Source organism: Chiloscyllium plagiosum, unplaced genomic scaffold (genome assembly GCF_037043375.1).
Source record: "Chiloscyllium plagiosum isolate Xiang-an unplaced genomic scaffold, Cpla_swu_hap1 HiC_scaffold_4, whole genome shotgun sequence".
NCBI lineage: Eukaryota > Metazoa > Chordata > Chondrichthyes > Orectolobiformes > Hemiscylliidae > Chiloscyllium > Chiloscyllium plagiosum.
Window position 1 is genome coordinate 70,364,205 of NW_028270142.1, and position 15,306 is coordinate 70,379,510.

General features: G+C 40.4%; 1 protein-coding gene across 1 annotated transcript in view; it reads left to right on the forward strand.

Annotated features, from left to right (window-relative positions):
- Positions 1–13,929: 13,929 nt before the first annotated feature.
- dcstamp (dendrocyte expressed seven transmembrane protein) overlaps positions 13,930–15,306 on the forward strand; it is a 57,558-nt gene continuing 56,181 nt past the window's right edge. The window contains exon 1 of the mRNA XM_043688420.2: positions 13,930–13,980. The gene's annotated coding sequence lies outside the window, so the exon portion shown is untranslated. The remainder of the gene's footprint in view (positions 13,981–15,306) is intronic.

The following is a 15,306-nucleotide window of genomic DNA, read 5'->3' on the forward strand; positions in this document are numbered from 1 at the left end:
AAAGAGCAGTCCAAACTTTGAAGGCAGGCTTCATGAAAAAGCCTATACCTTTACTCAACAGCAAACTGTTCTGATTCTTATGTGATTATAAGGTCAACCCTCATGCAATAACATGAGTAGCACCAGCTAAGTTGCTAACATGGGTCAGACTCCACACCAGGTTAAACTTGATCTTTCCTGATCAGGGTGGTGGAGGGCATTAGGAAAGCCAATGCTGAAAAAAAGACTGTATGCAAGTGAAACAGTTTACTTCAGGGGATGCAGTTTGGTGTAGCAATTGTGGGTGTAACCTGCATGTGTAAGTGACATGATCAACTCAAGGGCAAGTCCAGTGATGTGTGAAGTTCGGGTAGATGTGATGGTCTTGGACAATATGAAGACTGCAAACTCACAAACAATGCAGGAAATAAAATGTGCCTGGCTCCTCAAAAGCCTTTCCAACTATTCCAGAACCCATGGGTTCTACTTCTCCATCAAGCATTGAAGATACCTTGAAATCTGCGGTGGACCTGCAGATGTCGCTGCCTCAATGCCTTTACTGCCTGCAGAAGAGAATGAATTTCTTCTGAGATGCTCCTAGCACAAGAGGCGAGCTCCTGTAGACTACACACTGACTGCATCAGAAGCAGACGTAGAGAAACCAGACCAGTGTTAAAATGCCTTAGAAGGAGCTACAAAAAAAAAAGAACTTGCCCCAAGGTCAGCCAGGTGGATCTCGTAGAGTTTGAGTACCCTGATTGGGGCTGTTAATCTAGTTCAAACAGGGGTCTGTAGCTGGTAGATGAGGAGAGGAGAGGACAGGAGTCACTCTATGTGTGAATAAAGGGTGTCTTGCTGTTGGGTTAGAGGTGTTTATGGAGTTATTTCACTGTGTAAGCCACAAGAGAGTAGTGTCTGTATTCACAAAATTATTATAGTTCAAAAGGAGGCCATTTGGGTTATCATAGAGTCATGAAACATAGAAAAAGGCCTACTGGCTCACGATATCTATTCAGAGTAACAAACACTAAATTGCAACAACCTCATTCACCTGAGAAATGAGGAACAGTCAGTCGACCTGAAATGTTAGCTCTGATTTCTCTTCACAGATACTTCCAAACCTACTGAGCTTTTCCAGCAATTGCTTCTGATTTACATCATCTGCAGTTCTTTCGGTTTCCATTTACTACATTTGGGCCCATAGTCTATTGTGCTGTGGCATTTTTCAGTATTCGTTCAGGTGCTTCTTAAAAGTTGTGAGAGTACCTGCCTCCATTACCCTGTCAAACAGCATGTTCCATATATCTACCAGTCTCTAATTAAAAATATTATTTCCAATATTACTTCTAGTTCACATGGTTCTTATCTTAAACTGGTCTTAGAAGTCTGCCATTGGGAAGAGATTCTCATGATCTACTTTGTCTATACTTCTCATAATTTTGCATACATAAATTAAATACCTCTCAGCCTCTACTTCTAGAAGGAAAACAAACCCAGCCTATTCAGTCTCTCCTTTTAACTGAAAGTTTTCATCCTCGGCAACATTCTGGTGAACCTCCTCTGTATCCTCTTCAGTGCAATCACATTCTTCTGATAGTATGACAACCATAAAACTCCATATACTCCACCTGTAACTGAAGTAACATTTTATAAAGTTGTAACAAAACTTCCTTGCTCCTATATTCTACACCCCAGCTAATGATTGTAACCATCTCGAATGCCTTCTTCATCACCCTTCCTACTTGCACTGATGTCTTCACCTATGAATCCCCAAAATCCCTTTGTTTGTCAGTACTCCCTAGGGATCTACCATTCATTGTTACTTCCCTTATTTGACTTCTTGAAATACATCATTGGAATTAAACTCCATTTGCCATTTCTCTGCCCAATTTACCAGCTGATCAATGTCAGACTAGCCTGAAATCATCCTGCCCAATATCAACAACTCCACAAATATTCATGCCACCTGAAAACCTAGTAATTATTCCTTCTATATTTAAATCCAAGTTATTAATGTAAATAACAAACAGCAAGGATCCTAGCACTGAACCTTGTGGTACACCGCTGGTCACAGGCTCCCAATTAAATAAAGTATCCTCTACCATCATTCTTTGCCTCCCATTTGTAAGGCAACTTTGTGTCAAGATTGCCAACTTGTTTTGGATTCCATGAGCTCTTACTTTCTGGACACCCTTCCATGTGGGATTTTGTTGAAGCCCTTAGTAAAGTCCATGTAAACTATATCAACTACATAGCCCTCATCAAAATATTTTTTCAGGTTTTCAAAATACACCATCTCTGTCTAATGTATCCAGGCTGACCATCCCTGATCAACCCCTGTCTTTCTAAGTAGCAATTAATCCTGTCCCTCTGAATTTTTTCCAGTAATTTCTTGACCACTGACAACAGACTACTTCATCTGTAGTTACCTGGTCTATCTCTGCTGCCCTTCAGTAAAAAGGAACAACATCAACTATTGTCCAGTCATCCGGCATTTCACTGGAGCCAAAAAAGTATTAAATATCTTTACCAAGGCCCAGAAACCTCTTCCCTTGCCTCCCAAAGTTAAAAATCACACAACACCAGGTTATAGTCCAACAGGTTTAATTGGAAGTACACTAGCTTTCGGAGCGACGCTCCTTCATCAGGTGATTGTGGAGGGCTCGATCGTAACACAGAATTTATAGCAAAAATTTGCAGTGTGATGTAACTGAAATTATACATTGAAGAATTGATTGTCTGTTAAGCCTTTCATCTGTTAGAATACAGTGATAGTTTCACTTCTTTCATGTGTAAATCACAAAACCCTTTCTTTTAAAGCTGCATTCTCGGATTAGCTGTTAACAATGGTGATAGCTAGACAATATGTTGAAGGTGTTAGCCCCCTGTGTTCTCTGTCTATGACCTGATGTTTAGATTGATTCCAATCTAAAAAGTGAAATAACAGAGTTTTACATAAATTCATGCAGTTTTTGAGCTCAGAGTTCGACATGAATCTGTGGTTTTTGAGCAAAGTGCAATGTAACTCTGAAAGTACCAAACAAATTCACCACACACAATATATATGTGTGCATGTGGGTCTTTGTCTGTCTGTGTGTGTGTCTGTCTGGGGTGGGGGTTGTGAGTATGAGAAAGTGTGTGTGTGTGTGTGTGTAGTGAGTGCAGAGTGTCTAAGTCTGTGAGGGGGTGCATGTGTGGGAATCTGTGTGTCTATAAGGGTGTGTGTGGGTGTCTGTGTGTGCATCTGTGTGTATCTGTGTCCGTGTGCATGTGAGAGTGTGTGTGTGTGTAGGAATATCTGTGTGTGTGTGTAGTGCAATGGTGATCACCTGTAATGTGATATGAACCCAAGGTCCCAGTTGAGGCCCTCCCTATGGGTACCGAACTTAGCTATCAGCCTCTGCTCAGCCACTTTCCTCTGCTGCCTGTCCCGAAGTCCACCTTGGAGGATGGTCACCCGAAGGTCCGAGGCTGAATGTCCTGGACCACTGGCGGACTTCGGCACAGGCAGCAGAGGAAAGTGGCTGAGCAGAGGCTGATAGCTAAGTTCGGTACCCATAGGGAGGGCCTCAACCGGGACCTTGGGTTCATGTCACATTACAAGTGATCACCATTGCACTACATACACACACACACACAGATATTCCTACACACACACACACTCTCACATGCACACGGACACAGATACACACAGACGGGCACACAGACACCCACACACACCCTTATAGACACACAGACTCCCACACATGCACCCCCTCACAGACTTAAGACACTCTGCACTCACTACACACACACACTTTCTCACACTCACAACCCCCACTCCAGACAGACACAGACAAAGACCCACATGCACACATATATATTGTGTGTGGTGAATTTTTTTGGTACTTTCAGAGTTACATTGCACTTTGCTCAAAAACCACAGATTCATGTCGAACTCTGAGCTCAAAAACTGCATGAATTTATGTAAAACTCTGTTATTTCACTTTTTAGATTGGAATCAATCTAAACATCAGGTCATAGACAGAGAACACAGGGGGCTAACACCTTCAACATATTGTCTAGCTATCACCATTGTTAACAGCTAACCCGAGAATGCAACTTTAAAAGAAAGGGTTTTGTGATTTACACATGAAAGAAGTGAAACTATCACTGTATTCTAACAGATGAAAGGCTTAACAGACAATCAATTCTTCAAGGTATAATTTCAGTTACATCACACTGCAAATTTTTGCTATAAATTCTGTGTTACGATCGAGCCCTCCACAATCACCTGATGAAGGAGCGTCGCTCTGAAAGCTAGTGTGCTTCCAATTAAACCTGTTGGACTATAACCTGGTGTTGTGTGATTTTTAACTTTGTACACCCCAGTCCAACACCGGCATCTCCGAATCTTGCCTCCCAAAGCAGTCTGGGATTCATGTCATCAGGTCTGGGGATTTTATACACACATATGCTGTTAAAATATCTAATATTTATTAATATTAATCTTAACGAGTTCTAGATCTTCACCATCCCAGCTAAAATTCCTGGCATTTTCCTAAGTGAATGTAGGTGAGAAATATACATTTAAGAGCTCATCCATGTCTACTGACTTTACGCACAGTTTGCCTTTTGTGTCTCCAATAGGTCCACCCTTTCCCAAGTAATCCTTTTACTTATGTCCACTCCAGCTCTACAAATGAGCACCACCAGTTCGTGCTAATCCCCTAGTTTTCCTAATGCCCTTGCACACAATTTCTATCCAAATAATCAATAAGTATCCTCTTGAAGGCCTTGTCTGGGGCATTAGTTCCTGCAGTGCAGAGGCTGAGGGGTCACCTTATAGTGGTGGCACAGCGGTTAGCACTGCTGCCTCACAGCGCCAGAGACCCGGGTTCAATTCCCGCCTCAGGCGATTGTGTGGAGTTTGCACATTCTCCCCGTGTCTGTGTGGGTTTCCTCCGAGTGCTCCGGTTTCCTCCCACAGTCCAAAGATGTGCAGGTCAGGTGAATTGGCCATGCTAAATTGCCCGTAGTGTTAGGTAAGGGGTAAAGGTAGGGGTATGGGTGGGTTGTGCTTCGGCGGGGCGGTGTGGACTTGTTGGGCCGCAGGGCCTGTTTCCACACTGTAAGTAATCTAATCTAATCTAATCTAATCTAAAACCATGAGGAGCATGGATAGGGTGAATAGACAAGGTTTAAAAGGGACCTAAGGGGAACTTTTACATGCAGAGGGTGGTGTGTGTATGGTATGAGCTGCCAGAGGAAGTGGTGGTGGCTGGTACAATTACAACATTTAAAAGGCACCTGGATAGGTATATGAATAAGAAGGTTTAGAGGAATGAGGGCTGATTGCTGTCAAATGGGATGAGGTTAATTTGGGATATCTGGTCAGCATGGATCAGTTGGACCAAAAGTTCTGTTTCAATGCTGTACAGGTGTATGAATCTATATGTCTATGATTCTATGACTGAATCTGCCTCTCCCAGTGCATTCTAGACCCTAACTACTCATTGTGTGAATAATTTCTTTTTGTTGTCATTTCATCCTTCCTTTGTTTGCACATCACTTCAAATCTATGCCCTCTTGTTCTTGTTCCTTGCCTTCGGTTTATTTAAGAATCCTTAATTCAAATGGCACATTAACACAGATCAGCAGATTAGATTTTGGGGCTTTTCTGTTTCTAATGATGCAATGAGGCAGATAAAGCACATATTTACATCCGTTTCCAAAACTCGATTCACTTGGCAGTTGCTGTAGTTTGAGGAATATCATTTCATGTCAAACACAGCTCACAGGGAGATTCTCCCACCCTCATCAGCTGATACTAGCATCTTGGAAGGATTGATAGTGGAACTGTTTGGCTACATTGTGAGTGTCCATAACTTTCTGAGACTGTATAACATTTTACACCTCATGAGGTTTATAGTAGGGAATGTTTTAGATTTTAATTTAATCTCCATTTTACATTTTGGTTTTGAACTCTTTGTGTTTAACCTATGTACTGGGCCTTTGAATAGATTATTGACTAGGACTTGATCCGAACTGTAACGGATAATAGAAATTTATAGTACGCGTATTAAACTGTTTCAAATTAGTTTATTGAAGTCTTTTTAAGCAGATGAAACTCATTCATTAAATTTGCGCTTTTGAATCCACTCGTGAGCTGGCTCTATGGCTGCTAGTATCATACTTACAAAGATATCCATGCTAATTAGTATAACTTCTGCAAAATCAGCTCCAAACCCCTGTGCTCAGAAGCAACATTTTGTCTGGACCCCTCAAGAGCCCTTGTGGGTCTACTGGAACATTTGGATATGGGCTTGCTGGGTATCTGGAAATTGCAGTTCAGTTGTGTTCACCAGTCTTTAGGAAGGAAAGTCCCGGTCCTTATTTACACTGTCTGTTAAGCTGGACAGATCCATGCTGCTGTTTATTTATGCAATCCCATATTTGATCATCAAACCCCAGCTTAAACGTGGTCCAATTCCTTCTTCCTTACACGTATCCAGTTTCTACTTAAATGTTTATATAACAGCCACTTCAGTGACTGTTTGTGGTCTAAGACATGCATTGAAATCACTCTCTGACTAAACAATCATGCTTGAAACTCCTACTGGTTATTGAAGTCTCATATTGATCATTAATAATGATCACAAATTCATCAACTCATACACTGCCCAAGAAAGCATGGTGGTGAAAATGTTGGTATTACAATGCTGCAAGTTTGATAAAAGCTTGTTTATTGTTAGCTCAGTTCCAGCCTTGGTTGCTGTCTGTTTGAAGAGTTAGCTGTATTTTGCCTTGGCTGAAGAGCTTTACATATGAATCATGATTTGGAGATGCCGGTGTTGGACTGGGATGTACAAAGTTAAAAGTTAGCCCTCCACTATCACCTGATGAAGGAGCATTGCTCCGAAAGCTAGTGTGCTTCCAATTAAACCTGTTGGACTATAATCTGGTGTTATGTGATTTTTAACTTTTTACATATGAAGATAGGTTGGGATTGCTTTCTTACAGCAGATAAGGCTGAGGTGGAAATGACTAAGATATGTAAAATTACCCTTGGTAAAGGGATTGATGACTGGGGCCATAGATTAAGGTAATGGGCAGCAGCTTTAGAGGGGATGTGAGGAAAACATTTTTCACTAAAAGGGTGGTGAGAACTTGGAACTCACTGCCTGTAAGTGTGGTAGATGTAGAAAAAAGTCATAAGATTGAAGAATATTGAGATATGCATTTGCCATGCCAAGGCATGCAAGGCTATGGTTTAAGTACTGGAAAATAGGATTAGAACAGTTAAGTGGTTGCTTTTGACTAGCTTGGACTTGTTTAGCCAAATGGTCTTCCTTATGCTGTAGAACTCTATGACTCTTTGACATGATAAATGGTTACATCTTCCATGCCTAACCTCCTAACTCATCAAAGTCCTTAGATGTTTTAAATAATGTCTCAGTCTTTTCTAGAGAAAATAAATCTAGTCCACTCAACTTCTTCTGAAAGGGATAAGTTCACAATTCTGGCATCATTCTTGATTGTGTTTTGCAGCTCCTCCTGTTTGTATATCCTTTAGGCCTTCATTGTTCACTGTGTTCCAAAAGTGGACTATCCAAGAATGACAACTATGTTAAATAAAACACCTCCTTCATGCAATTGAGTTGCTCAAGATAAGAACTCCAGTACTTTATTTGGCTTCTTATGGCCTTGTTAACCTGTACTATTAGTTTAAATGATTTATGTATCTTTAATCTGAGAACTCTGTTGCTCCAGCCTGTTTACAAGGAGTAAAGTCCCTTGTCTTTCTATCAAAATGTACCATTTCAAACTTATAATTGATGCTACCATCATGCAGCTTTTTTAAAATTTCATTTTATGGGATGTGGGTCTCGCTGGCTGTCTGGCATTTCTTATCCATCCCTACTTGCCCTTGAGAATGTGGTGGTGAGCTGTCTTTTTGAACTGCTGCAGTCCACTTGTTGTGGGTTGACCCACAGTGCCATTAGACAGGTAATTCCAGGATTTTCACTGAGCAATGGTGAAGGAACAGCAATTATTTCTAACCAGGATGGTAAGTGGCTTGGAGTGAAACTTGAAGGTATTCCCATGTGGCTGCTGCCCTTGTCTTCTAGATGGAAGTGGTCATGAATTTGGAAGGTGCTGTCTGAAGGTCTTTGGTGAAGTTCTGCAGAGCATCTTGTTGATAGTACACACTGCTGCTATTGAGTATCGGTGTTGGAGGGAGTGAATGCTTCTGGATGTGATGCCAGTCAAGCGGGCTGCTTTGTCCTGTGATGGTGTCAAGCTTCTTGATTGTTGTTGGTGCTGCACTCATTCAGGCAGGTGGGGAGTATTCCATCACACTCCTGACTTATGCTTTTAGATGGTGGACAGGCTTTGGGGAGTCAGGAGTGAGTTACTCGCTACAGTATTCATAGCCGCTGACCTGTTTTTGTAGTGTCTGGTCAATGATAATGCTCAAGATGTTGATAGTGGGGCATTCACTGATGGCTACACCATTAAATGTCAAGGGATGTTGGTTAGATTGTCTCTTATTGGTGATGGTCATAGCCTGGCAATTATGTGGCATGAATGTCACTTGACAATTGTCAGCCTAAGCCTGGATATAATCTAGATCTTGTTGCTTTTGAACATGGACTGCTTCAAAATCTGAGTAGTCACAAATGATGCTGAACATTGCACAATCTTTGGCAAACATCCCCACCTTATGATCAAGGGAAGGTCATTGATGAAGCAGCTGAAGATGTTTGGGCCTAGGAGACTACGCTGAGGAACTCCTCCAGAGATGTCCTGGAGCTGAAATGATTGACCTTCAATAACCACAATGATACCAACCGATTCCTGTTTTGCTAGGGCTCATTAATGCCACATTCAGTTGAATGTAATCTTAATGTTAAGGACTGTCACTCTCACCTCACCTCTGGAATTCAGTTATTTTGTCCATGTTTGAATGAAGGCTGTAATGAGGTCAAGAGCCGAATAGCCCTGGCAGAACCCAAACTGGGTGTCACTGAGCAGGTTATTGCTCGCTGGTGCTGATTGATAGTACTGTTGATGACACCTTCCATCAGTTTACTGATGATTAGATTAGATTAATTACAGTGTGGAAACAGGCCCTTCGGCCCAACAAGTCCACACCGACCCGCCGAAGCGCAACCCATCCATACCCCTATATTTACCCCTTCACCTAACACTACGGGCAATTTAGCATGGCCAATTCACCTGACCTGCACATCTTTGCACTGTGGGAGGAAACCGGAGCACCCAGAGGAAACCCACGCAGACACGGGGAGAATGTGCAAACTCCACACAGTTGAGAGTTGATGGTTGAGAGTAGACTGATGGAGCAGGAATTTGCCAGGTTGGATTAATGCTATATAGTTTATTAATGTTATGCAGTCATTTCAGCACAGAAAGATAACATTTGATTTATTGAATGCCTGCTGTCTCACCATAGAATAGTCCAATTTCCCACTCTATCTGCACATTTCTGAACATTTATTGAGTGCCTGTCTAAGTTCCTTTGAAAGCATTAATCCTCTCTGCCTCCACCATCTTCATAATCAATATGTCCCACTTCTTTACCATTTTTGTGTAAAACATATTTTCCTCAAATCCCACCAGCATCTCTTGTCTGATACTTTAAATCTATATCTTATAGTTCTTGCACTATTAGTCAATAGTTATTTTAACCTGAAATAACATTGCACACTGTTACTAACTCTCTCCCACTTCTTTGCTTCAAGAAGAACTGCCCCAGCTTGTTTGCCTTGTTATTAAAATCCCGAAACCTCGGACCATCCTGGTAAATTGCCTCTGCACCTCCTCAAAGGCGTTCCCTTCCTTCCTGAAATGTGGTGGCCATAATTGGACTCCATACTCTAGCTGGATCTCAATCAGAATTTTATAAAATATTTAGGATATCATCCCTAGTCTTGCACTTAATGCATCTAATTAAAAACCCAAGATTCTATAAACTTTAACTTAACTAAAGTCTCAATATTTCCTATCATCTCCAAACATTGATTCACGCAAGCACTCCCCCAGAACAAATGCCACCACCTTTCCAGTCTCTCTGTCAATGTAAACTATTTTGAGCTGTGTGGTTTAGTTCACATTGCCTCTTTCTAAACCTTCCAGGAAAATGTACTAGGTCATGATTCTTTGGATTAAATTCTACATTTCAGTACTCATTTTAGCTAATATCCTCACTGTCTGTCATTCTCCAATTTTGATGTAATCCAGAAATGTTGAAGTTTTCCTGAGTATTCTAGTACTTAAGAAATTTACACATGTCATAACATGCAATTGTTCAAGTCCTTTACTTTTGGGAGGACTATTGTCTAGCCTGGAAAAAAAAATCACCATAATCCATATTTCCTTAAGCAAAATGTTGATTCCAGGGGGAGACTGACCATTTTATTCTATGATCTTCATGCTTATTAATCAACCTTTTACATTGTACTTTGACAGAGCTGTTATTAAAATCCATTTAGACAACATCCACTGCATTCCCTTCATAAATTTTAACTGTTATTTCAAAACAAAAATTAGATTCTGTCTTAAACAAAACCCTGTGACTCACCTTAATTAATTTAAGTCCCTATCAGAGTTTATTGACTTATTTTGGCTGGTCGTTGTTTTCATAACCTTACCCACCATTGATGTTAAACTGACTGGTCTGCGGGACTGTCCTTGTCAAGATTAGAGAGTTGCTGGAAATGCACAGCAGGTCAGGCAGCATCCAAGGAGCAGGGAGATCGACATTTTGGACAGGAGCCCTTCATCAGGAATGAGGCTGGAAGCCTCGGAGGGTGGAGAGATAAAATGCCCTTGTGACCTGTCTTGAACAAGACTGGCCACCCTCCAATTCTCTCGCATTACCCACACATCTAAGGTAAATTGACAAATTATAATAAGCTGGTATTTTGTCAGCATCTTCTTCTTTAGTAAATATTGATAAAAAGTATTCACTTAGGTAATCTATCATTGCTGAGCACCTCCAATATATGTCTTTTTATGTCTTTCTGTAATATCTCATAGTTCTCCTCTGTATTATATTTATAATATGTCTTATCTTTTGGGGGTCTGGATTTTTTTAATCCTGTGAAAGCAACTTTTTTTTGGAAGGTTAGAACACAATTTTTGTACATTAATTTCAAAAACAATTTCCAAGAAAACATATGATTTCAGCTAACTGTTTAGATAATTGATGAAAATTTACAAAGTTTAACTATCCGAAAGGATAGACCAAGGCTACAATCAGGTTTCAGTTGAATACTTTCTAAAAAAAGGACAGTTTAGTTTGCTGTAGTGCAGACTTTCAGGGTGGAAAATAACCCTTAAAGCTGTTTTGGCAGTTTTAGTAGACAGACTTTTCTTAAAATTCAGTTAGGAGAAATCAGTGTAAAAAGCTTTTATCTTGGGGAGAGATTGTAATAGAAAGAATCACATCTGGTAAATGGATAGAAAGTCAACAAAAGGAAATGAATGCAACACTGTAAGTTAAAAAAGAAATCACAGAATTAAAATTGGAGTGATCAATCATTGAGGTAGAGTGTCTGTAAAAGATATTGCTGTAAAAGGGTTGAATTTTTCTTTTTACTGTTATCTTTAAGGCCTGTCTAAATTGTTGTATATATGTGTGTGTATGACTTCGTCTTTTGTTTTCATTTGTGACATAAACTCATTATTTTATTAAAAGCAATTTTTTGTTTAATGTTAGTATGCTCAGTGAGTCACAACTATAATAACTAAACCTCAAAATAATAAATTCTGAGATCTGAATTATCTTGTATTAACATCAGCTGCGATTATAACACAGTGGTGATTCTTATTGGGGTAGAAACTCATTGAACGAAAGGGGAGTCTATTAATGTTTTAAAGATGAGAGTGTATGAAGGTGCAAGACATAAAAACAGGAGTCTTGAGGGTAGGTATATTGTACAGATTGGAATTTCAAATGGCTTGTACTATTCATAAGCATTTTATGGCAGTAGCAATTGTGAAAAGTTTAAATCTTTGACTAAGGTTATACTGAGAGAGTTGGCAGATAAATTGAAGATCAAAACAAAATTAGGAACTGTAAGGATGAAATGCTGGAAATGATAACTCAGGATTTAGATTTCAAAGGGGAGAAATTGGAAATTGATATGTCACTACTAGGAATAGCAGAAGCTTCATTCGAAATAAAAAAGAATATCTTGATTTGGAAAACAATTACAAGGGAAGAGCAATGGAAAGTGATGGAGGAAAAGAAAGGAAGAGAGAGCTGAAAATGAGAAAACTTGAATTCAAATGTGATTCTCACTGCTGTTTATGGTTTTTCCCTGGAAGAAACAGCAAGGGTCTCTCATTGGCTCTCCAGCTGGCAGGTGAGATCCATAATGCTTGAACAAGATTCTAACCCATTTATGTTTTTTTAATCTTTGTACTGACAGAACTTCTGCTTTTTAACGGATATGAAGTGAAGCAATACTGAAATAAAGAAAGAGGAACAATGAATTGCATTTTTTCTCCCATGAGTTAGCAAGACGTTATATGTGCTTATCATCAATAGAATAAACTCAGGGTTTGTCTCTTCCTCTGCACTGAATACCAACTGTGTTCTTCAGACAGAAACACAACAGTAGAGTACAGTGTTCTTTCAACTGCGTCCAGACATGGAAAAATGTATTGAAATAAGATAGATGTTATAATTCTTTGACAGTGAGAGAACATGAAAGAAATAGTGACCACAATATAGTTGTGTAGTTATGCAATTAAATAGCCATTAAGTCTGAGACAGCATCATTTTGAAAGAAAATGTTTATATAAATGTAAAGGAAAAAATAAAAGTCTTGGAAAACCAAGTAAAACAGCAAAGGGAGTCAAAGGCATTTAAAGTCAAAAGACACATGACTGCATTAGTTTCTGCATTGGCAAGCTACCAGATACTATCCCAGCACATGAGGCAGGAGCCTGGAGCAGCATATTGTCAGGGATAGAAAATAAGGAGCTGCCCCCATCAGGACTGCTGTCTACTTGAGGATGACAGATGGCAATCCACTCCTCCATAAAGCTGCTGGCCAATTGGTACGTCAGCAATGCTGGTGGGTGTATTGTTGAGCTTGCATTTCAATGGCAAGGTGCTCTTAGAGGAAAGCAATAATCTTGGGGGTTGTCAGGGTCTGGCAGGCAAGTTTCAGCAATTGAAATGAGGTTGGGGCCATAGTTTTTGTGGGTGCAGCCATGGTTGCAATGGCTTCCTTATGTGTCATGGGGTGGCATTTAAGAAAGCCCCAGCTGCTGCAATATGTTGGGAAGTAACAGGATTCAGCTAACTGTCTCTCAATTTGTGGAAGGCTAGATGCAGAAAAGTAGATAAAATCTTCAAGATGCTTAGGCTCTGTATTTTTGCTGTGAGCACAGATATGATGCATATTTTAAAGTGATAATGCCTGAAAGAATAAGGAATATTTGGAAAAGGTAAATTTAATAATATGAGTTAACACCACCTCGATAAATAGCTAACAGAAACTGTCTTTTAGAGGCATTAGCAATTAACTGTCAATCAGCTGAGAGCAGTTTCTTGAATAAAACCAGAAGGCAATAAGATATAGGAGCAGAAGTAGCCCATTCAGTCAATCAAGTCTGCTCCACCTTTCAATGAGAGCATGATAGATCTGATAATCCTTAACTCTATTTTTCTGACTTTTCTTCAGAAATATTGATTCCCTTAATGACTAAAAATCTGTTTATCTCAGCCTTGAACACACTTACAAATCAACATAGATAGCCCTGCTTGGTATAGAATTTCTAAGAATCATGAGCTAAGCATCATTAATGTAACAGAAAGCTGATTGGCAATTGTAACTTGGTGTGAGTCATTATGTCTAAGTATTTATAGTGAGTGTCACACAGCGTGTTCTTAGAACCTTTGTTTAACTGCGCGTAGAAGTCAGGGTTTTGGTACAAGTCGGAATTTGACACAGAGGGAAAATATTTTACCTCCAGTAGCCGGTAAGCTTTTTTTATTTCTTGTAGCTGATTTCAGAATTTGTAACTCTCTTTTGATTTACATTAGTAAATTATTAACTACTTAAATAAATAAGGTTAGACAGATTTGGTGGTGTGCTGTCACAGCAACACATGGAAAATTTCAGAAAATGTTGCCAAAACAGGAAACCAACAGAACTTGAAAGTTGATCAAAGGTCAGGGACAGGAGAGTGTGACTGCATTTTTGGCAGGTATGACAATTCATTAGGTTGTGATGAAGGATCTTCAGTCTTTGTGACTAATACGCACAAACTACATACTTCCATGTTAAAAAGAACAATGTCCTTCAGGGAAATAAATATGCCATCCTCACTTGGTCTGGTCTACATGTGACTCCAGACCCACAGCAATGGGGCAGCATGAGGGCTCAGTGGTTAACACTGCTGCCTCACACCACCAGGGACCCGAGGTTTGATTCTACCCTTGGGTGACTGTGTCTGTGTGGTGTTTGCACATTCTCCCTGTGCTGCGTGGGTTTCCTCTGGATGCTTTGGTTTCCTCTCACAGGTCGAAACATGTGCAGGTTAGGTGGATTGGCCATCCTAAATTACTCATAGTATTCCAAGGATGTTCAGGCTAGGTGGATTGGCCATGGGAAATGCAGAGTTACAGGGATAGGATAGTGGGGTGGGATGCTGTTTACAGGAATGCTGTGGCTTCGATGGCCCGAATGGCCTGCTTCCACACTGTCGGGGATTCTATAAGGGTTCTATTCTATAAGATGCAGTTTACTCTCAGTTACCCTCTCAAAAGGCTTAGGCAGCCATTCAGTTGTACCAATCGTTACAAAGTCTCAAAGAAATGAAACCAGATGGATCACCTGGCATCAAACTAGGCACCAGAAAAGACAATGGCAGAAACAGCTCCGCTGACCTTTACTAACACCTGGGGGCAAGTTAAAAAATTGGGAGAATTGTCTCATAGACGAGTCAAGCAACAGACTGACATAGTCACACTCTCAGAATCATTCCTTACAGAAAATGTCCCAGACACCACCATCACCATCCCTAGTTATGTCCTGCCCCACCAGTAGGACTGACCCAGCAGAGGTGGTGGTATAGTGGTATACAGTCAGGAAGGACTTGCTCTAGGATATCCTCAATGTTGACTTCGGGCTCCATGAGGTCTTGTGGCTTCAGGTTAAACATGGGCAAGGAAACCTCCTGCTGATTACCATGTACTGTCCTCCCTCAGCCAATGAATCGATACTCCTCCATATTGAACAACACGTAGAGGAGCACTGAGGGTGTCAGGGGCATGAAATGTACACTGAGTGGAGATTTCAGTGT